The sequence below is a fragment of the Pseudophryne corroboree genome, chromosome 7, assembly GCF_028390025.1.
Source record: "Pseudophryne corroboree isolate aPseCor3 chromosome 7, aPseCor3.hap2, whole genome shotgun sequence".
Lineage (NCBI taxonomy): Eukaryota > Metazoa > Chordata > Amphibia > Anura > Myobatrachidae > Pseudophryne > Pseudophryne corroboree.
In genome coordinates, this window is record NC_086450.1 from 20,865,896 (window position 1) to 20,873,532 (window position 7,637).

The following is a 7,637-nucleotide window of genomic DNA, read 5'->3' on the forward strand; positions in this document are numbered from 1 at the left end:
ACCCATTCGCAAATAACTAAAGAACCATAACATCCCGGCTGACGAGATCCCGGTGGTCAAAATACAGACAGGGTGAAGGTAAGAGTGCCCTACCCCCTAACCCTCCTATTCCTCAGCCTAATCCTAACCTCCCCCTTGTCCCGGACCCTAACCTACCCTTCAGTACATATCTTGATAGGTTAGAATTTAGGCCCTCATTCCGAGTTGTTCGCTCGTTCTTTTTCTTCGCATCGGTGTGATTAGTCGCAAACTGCGCATGCGCAATGTTCGCAGTGAGGCTGCGCCAAGTACAAAAGTTTGGTATTTTAGTCACGGCGTAACAAGGTTTTTTCATCGTTCTGCTGATCGTAGTGTGATTGACAGGATGTGGGTGTTTCTGGGCGGAAACTGGCCGTTTTATGGGAGTGTGCGAAAAAACGCAGGCGTTTCGGGAAAAAACGCAGGAGTGGCTGGAGAAACGGGGGAGTGTCTGGACGAACGCTGGGTGAGTTTGTGACGTCAAACCAGGAACGAAAAGGACTGAACTGATCGCAGTGGCAGAGTAAGTCTCGAGCTAGTCAGAAACTGCAAAGAAAGTTCTATTCGCAATTCTGCAAAGCTAAGATTCACTCCCAGTAGGCGGCGGCTTAGCGTGTGCATTTCTGCAAAAAGTAGCTAGCGAGCTAACAACTCGGAATGAGGGCCTTAGACTGTTGCACCCAGAGGGAACATAACATTTTGTGGCAGATAAGAACTACTTGGCCCATCTAGTCTTCCCTGTATCCATGTACGCACACACACACACTAGGGTTAATTTTTGTCGGGATTCAATTAAGCTACCAATATATTTAGGATTGTTGGAGGAATCCGGAGTACCCGGAGGAAACCCACGCAAGTACGGGGAGAATATACAAACTCCACACAGTTAGGGCCATGGTGGGAATGGAACCCATGACCTCTGTGCTTTGAGGCAGTAATGCTAACCATTACACTGTCCGTATATATGTTATAAAACAACATCATCAAAGGTTAACACTTAGACACTGTCTTTTAATATCCAGATGACATATTTACTGGACATGGCATATAGAAGAAAACTGATGTCATATTAAATGGGCAGAAAAATACACAGATCTTGGCTTGTCTGTGGCCAATTTATTGTATACCCCGTCAAAATGCACCCTAACATGTATCTCATGACATCACTAGTATGTCCTACATGTTAACAATTTCTTATACCACACAGTAACAACTACTGTACAATAGTATATAGTTTCTCTGCAAAATATATTTAGATGTCACATAAATATTGGGGGGCGATCACTATTGTTTCTTGGAGGGGCCCAGGTCTGCACCCCCCCCCCCTCCCCCTTACCTGTCAGCCAGCAGCAGCCCCTTTCCACAGCCCAGCACACGCTGCAGTGGGGAACCATCACACTGATCACCCCCTTTCCCTGGATTTGACCCTGTCTATGGCACCCCCCCTCCCCGTGTAGGTTGCCACTCTTTGCAACACATAATCAGTCTTTTCTATCCTTTCTTTTTGTTGGAGGGGGCGTTGCCATACCTCAGCTATTTGGCCACGCCCTTTCAATTACTGGGGCCCAGGAAAGCTTTCTACAGCCCTGACTGAAGTACAGTTCAGCTTCTGCTTCTAAACACCTGAATGTGGCTGAAATAGGGCAACAACAAAACAATTCACCCTGGATTCCACTCTCACATTCTGTCACTTGTCAGCTCCATCTCCCAGGCATCACATAATTATCTCCTTCCTCTCCCTTGATTCTAACAAAACACAGTTCCACTCCCTCGTAGTCTATTGCCGCCTTCTTCTCAGTGGTCTTGCCCTCAACTGCTTCTCTTGCCTTCTACCTGTCCCTAAAGCTGCTGGTAGGCTGATCTTTTCTGACGCTCTGTCTCTGCCTCTTCTCTCTGCCAATCCCTCCGCTGGCTCCTCATCCTCCACAGAAGCCAGTTTAAACTCCTCGCCTACACAACTCTTACTCTCTGCTAAATCTGCAATGTCATTTCTCTCAACACCTCTACCCGGTGACCGCTCCAGAGGTGGGGCTGCAGCATTCTAATAGTGGAGCCACACCATCTGCCAGTAAGTCCCGGCCAGTGATGTTTGCCAATGTTTGGGGTGGCAGTGGGTGCGGCTCCCCTACTTGAATTTTGGACTGTGCTGCAGCCCCACCTCTGGAGCGGCCATTGCACGCCCTTCTCTCCGGTCAGCCAGTGACCCCTCTTCCCCACTTATCACCACCATTCACCCCCACCTCTAACAGTTCTCTTGCGGTGCCCTTAACCCGAGGAACACTCTTCCTGATTCTATCAGACTCTCCACCAACATCCATTTGCTTCAGAAGCTCCCAGAAAACTCACTTGTTCAACCTAGCCTACTGAATCTCTGCCCAATACCATCAAGTCATTCCTGTTCCCTTTTCAGAAAACAAGTGAGCAGGACCCTCCCTCCTATAGTTTAATCCTCCTCCCATAGGCCCATATTTGGTAGCTATGTATATTGATTTGTTCTGTCACTTTGGTAATTCTGTGTTATACCTGTGGAGTGTACTGAGTATCCGAAGCCCCTGGTCCCTTATAAACAATATATATAGTTTTGAGGGTTACTGTAACGGCTATACTTTGAATATGAAAGTAAGGAAATATTAGTTAGAGTTCATCCATTATAAGAGAAATAACTAATAACTGCTGGCCTAAACTTACAAACATGTTCTATATACATGATGGGGGTCATTCCGAGTTGATCGCTAGCTACATTCGTTCACTGTGCAGCGATGAGGCAAAAAAACTGCACTTTTGCGCATGCGTATGTGGCGCAATGCGCACGCGCGTCGCACTTTTACAACGGCCGATGTAGTTTCACACAAGGTCTGGCAAAGTTTTTCAGTCGCACTGCTGGCCGCAGAGTGATTGACAGGAAGAGGGCGTTTCTGGGTGTCGACTGACCGTTTTCAAGGAGTGTTCGGAAAAACGCAGGCGTGCCAGGAAAAACGCAGGCGTGGCTGGGTGAACGCAGGGCGTGTTCGTGACGTCGAAACAGGAATTGAATAGCCTGAAGTGATCGCAAGCGCTGAGTAGGTCTGGAGCTACTCTGAAACTGCACAAAATTATTTTGTTGCCGCTCTGTGATCCTTTCGTTGGCACTTCTGCTAAGTTAAAATACGCTCCCAGGTGGCATAGCGTTTGCACGGCTGCTAAAAACTGCTAGCGAGCGAACAACTCGGAATGACCCCCATATACCGTGTGACAAGCAGAACACTTTCTATGTTTAAAGATTGGAAAACATCAACCATGAACTTTTAGGTTTTTTGTAGTTGCATAAATTGGCAACTGTCAAACTGAGAGTTGCCCAAATAAGTATCCAATTGTAATTACATGGTTCCATTCGGTCTGCCGTATCACCACAAATGGCTGGCACTCAAGCAGGAGAGCTGCCAGGGGGTTGATTCTGCCTCACTTAATATCATTATGCTGCTTAGGATTTGGAACATGTCATGTTTGGATTGCATTACTGTAACATCTCCTACGCATGTGGTGTAAGTTTCTCAGTTAATAACGTAGTGCAATCGAGAACAGTTACAATTTACTCTTTATACTTGATACAAAATAATCATTGTGATTGCAGAATATTACCACCAAAGAGGGATACCACCAAAGAGATGGAACCTGGGTGTAATAGGGTGTACTCATGTAGACAATACAATGGGGGAGACTACGCTGACCTTGACATACAGTAGGCACTATATGCCTGTCTGGAAGAAGGTCCTTTGAATCTGACATGGGGTAAGAGAAAATATTCACCAGTGCTGATGATGGTAATGATGAAGACGACTAGATGAAAGCCAGGCTCACACACAAAGCTGGTCACACCCTGACAGAGCCGGCCATAGGCATAGGAAAACTCGGCAATTGCCTAGGGTATTTGATATGCCTAGGGGCATCAGTAGCTTCTGCTGATTAAAATGATATGTGGCATGCCTATATTCTGTGTGTAGCATTTCATATGCAGATACAGCCACAGTCTCACACAGTATATAGGCATGCTGCATATCATTTTAATCAGCAGAAGCTGCTTGTGCATCCTAGCCACATAGCAATGAAAGTAAGACGCATTTTCATAAAAAAAGGTGCCCGATGTTAGCATTGAGGCAAGATGTATGAGGACACATCTGTATCCAAGCAGAGGCAGAGGTCACAGTGTTAGTGGCAGTGTGAGTGCTGTGTGCATGTGAGTGGGTTGGTTGTGCAGTAGTGTTCAGAATATGTGTAAGGAGCATTATGTGTGTCATGTAAAAATGCATTAATAATGTGCAACATATGTGTAAGGGGCACTATGTGTGTCATTATGTGTATAAGGGCATTAATAATGTGCGGCATATGTGTAACAGGGTACTTCTGTATGTGTGTTATTATGTGTATACGGGCATTAATAATGTGTGGCATATGTGTAACAGGGTACTACTGTATGTGTGTCATTATGTGTATAGGGGCACTAATAATGTGCAGCAAATGTGTAGGTGGCACCATGTGTCATTATGTGTATAAGGGCACTAATAATGTGCAGCAAATGTGTAGGTGGCACCATGTGTCATTATGTGTATAAGGGCATTAATAATGTGCGGCATATGTGTAAGGGACATTATGTGTATAAGGGCATTAATAAAGGTTGTCATGATGTGTACTGCGCATTATGTTTATAAGGACATTAATAATGTGTGTCATATGTGTAAGGGGCATTACTGTGTGGAATTATGTGTAGAAATGCATTACTAATGTGTGGCATTATGTGTATAAGGTGCTCTACTATGTGGCGTTGTGTATAGAAAGGGCACTATTGTGTCATGTGATGTGAATAAAGAGCAATAGGGTGTGGTGTAATGTGAATAAGGAGCAATTCAGTGTGATGTAATGTGAATAAGGGGCTCTACTGTTAGGAGTAATGTTTATAAGGTAAAGTGATACTACTGTGGGATGTAATATGAATTATGGACACTATCGCAAGATAAAATGTGAATAAAGTTGCAGTACTGTGTGGCGTAATTGAAATTGGGGTTACTATTGTGTGGCCATGCGCCTTGCCAGCAAAAACACACCCCTTTTTGGGCTGTGCGCCAAATGTGCGAGCTGTTCCTATTTAAAGTATAGGGGTTACAAACACCAAAATAAGGACTGCTATGGGTGAGGGGTGATGGTGCTGGGAAAGAGGTGCAAGGTCAGAGGTGGAGCCAGCGGTGGTGCTAGGGGGCACCAGCCAAAATCTTGCCTAGGGCATCATATTGGTTAGGGCCGGCTCTGCACCCTGAGATGCTGTGCCTGATTCAAGGTAGATTGCAAAAGTAAAATCTTTCTCTAATGGGCAAAACCATGCTGCACTGCAGGTGGGGCAGATGTAACGTGCAGAGAGTTAGATTTGGGTGGGTTATATTGTTTCTGTGCAGAGTAAATATTGGCTGCTTTATTTTTACACTGCAATTTAGATTTCAGTTTGAACAAACCCCACCCAAATCTAACTCTCTCTGCACATGTTACACCTGCCCCACCTCTAGTGCAGCATGGTTTTGCCCATTAAAGGAAGATTTTGCTTTTGCAATCAACCTTGAATTAGTCCCTCTGCAAAGCAACGAATGTGCACAGTTTTTTTTCCAGCCACACCCTATTTACTAACAACTGAATAAGGCCCATCGTATTTTAGATACATGTTTTTAGATTTTTGGTCGCTGTTCGGTGGATTTTTGATTCAGGGCCTAAATCACACATTTGCTAACATGATTTTTGACATATTTTTTTAAACGATGTCAAAATCATCTGTTAGTAAATGTGTGAATTAGACCCTGCGACACAAAATCGATAAAAAATATCGGCCAAACATCGACCAAAAAGCAATCAAAAATCGACTATACCCCTTGGCCCCCTGTCACCCGCCACTGTTCTCCAAAACGTGGATACAGTAGATGTGCGGGTAACCTTCCATAAAAATATAAAGAACCCGTTTGTCAGTGAGAAGTAATTGCCATCCTGTAATGTTTATGCCACAATCAGACTTTGCATTTGATTTTTAATTCAACAGGATATTTCACACCCCTTTCAGACATACTCTAAAATCCCGGGTTTTTGTGCGTGAACGTGCAGTAACCCGGGATTTCTGTATATCTGAAAGGTTCCAACCCGGGAACACGTTCCAGTGCTGGAGCCGCTGTTATTGACCAGGGTTTTTTCTGGGATGAAACAACCCAGGTTGAGTGTGAATGGTGTGAACCGGGATTTTCCTCCTGGGTCGCACTTAGAAGCCTCTGATAGGCTGCTCGGGGCTGCTTGGGCGGGTGGGCGGAGCTGCCAGGAGGGGGCTGTGCTCCGTGCTGCCAGGAGGGGGCTGTGCTCCGTGCTGCCAGGAGGGGGCTGTGCTCCGTGCTGCCAGGAGGGGGCTGTGCTCCGTGATGCCAGGAGGGGGCTGTGCTCCGTGATGCCAGGAGGGGGCTGTGCTCCGTTCTGCCAGGAGGGAACTGTGCTCCGTGCTGCCAGGAGTGGGCTGTGCTCCGTGCTGCCAGGAGTGGGCTGTGCTCCGTGCTGCCAGGAGGGGCTGTGCTCCGTGCTGCCAGGAGGGGGCTGTGCTCCGTGCTGCCAGGAGGGGGCTGTGCTCCGTGCTGCCAGGAGGGGGCTGTGCTCCATGCTGCCAGGAGGGAACTGTGCTCCGTGCTGCCAGGAGTGGGCTGTGCTCCGTGCTGCCAGGAGTGGGCTGTGCTCCGTGCTGCCAGGAGGGGGCTGTGCGCTGTGCTGCCAGGAGGGGGCTGTGCTCCGTGCTGCCAGGAGGGCGCTGTGCTCCATTCTGCCAGGAGGGAACTGTACTCCGTGCTGCCAGGAGTGGGCTGTGCTCCGTGCTGCCAGGAGTGGGCTGTGCTCTGTGCTGCCAGGAGTGGGCTGTGCTCCGTGCTGCCAGGAGGGGGCTGTGCTCCATGCTGCCAGGAGGGGGCTGTGCTGCCAGGATAAGTAGCTGGTTTTAGAAGGGGTGTGTGATTCCTTGAGTGTGACATGTATAAGTGTGACATGTATGTATGTGTGTGTGTGTATGAGTGTGACGTGTGTGTATGACATGTATGTGTGTGTATAACAGCAGCCAGGCAGCCCGGGCATGTATAATGCCAGGGTAGATCAGGCTTATGTCTGAAAGGGGAAGACTCAGAAATTTTCCAGGTCTCAGGTACAGGGGGTAATTCAGACGTGATCACTGCTGTGTGTTTTCATACAGCAGGCGATCAGATCTGAACTGCGTATGCACCGCAATGTGCCGGCACATTGGCCGACTGCACCGGGCATCGGTGCCTAGTGACGGGATGGTGCGAAAAAAGCGATCGCACGGGCGATCGCAAGGAGATTGACAGGATGTGGCCGTTTGTGGGTGGCAACCGATTGTTTTACAGGAGTGTCCGGAAAAACGCAGACGAGACCAGGCGTTTTGAGGGAGGGTGTCTGACATCAGCTCCGGTCCCGATCAGCAGGAATACATCGCAGAGGAAGAGTAAGTCCTGGGCTGCGCAGAGACTGCACAAACTTCTGTTTGTGCAGTCTCCAGGCCTGGAGCTTCATCTTGGCCTCATTGGTCCATTTCTTAACAGTCTTGACGACAGGCTTAACCGCTC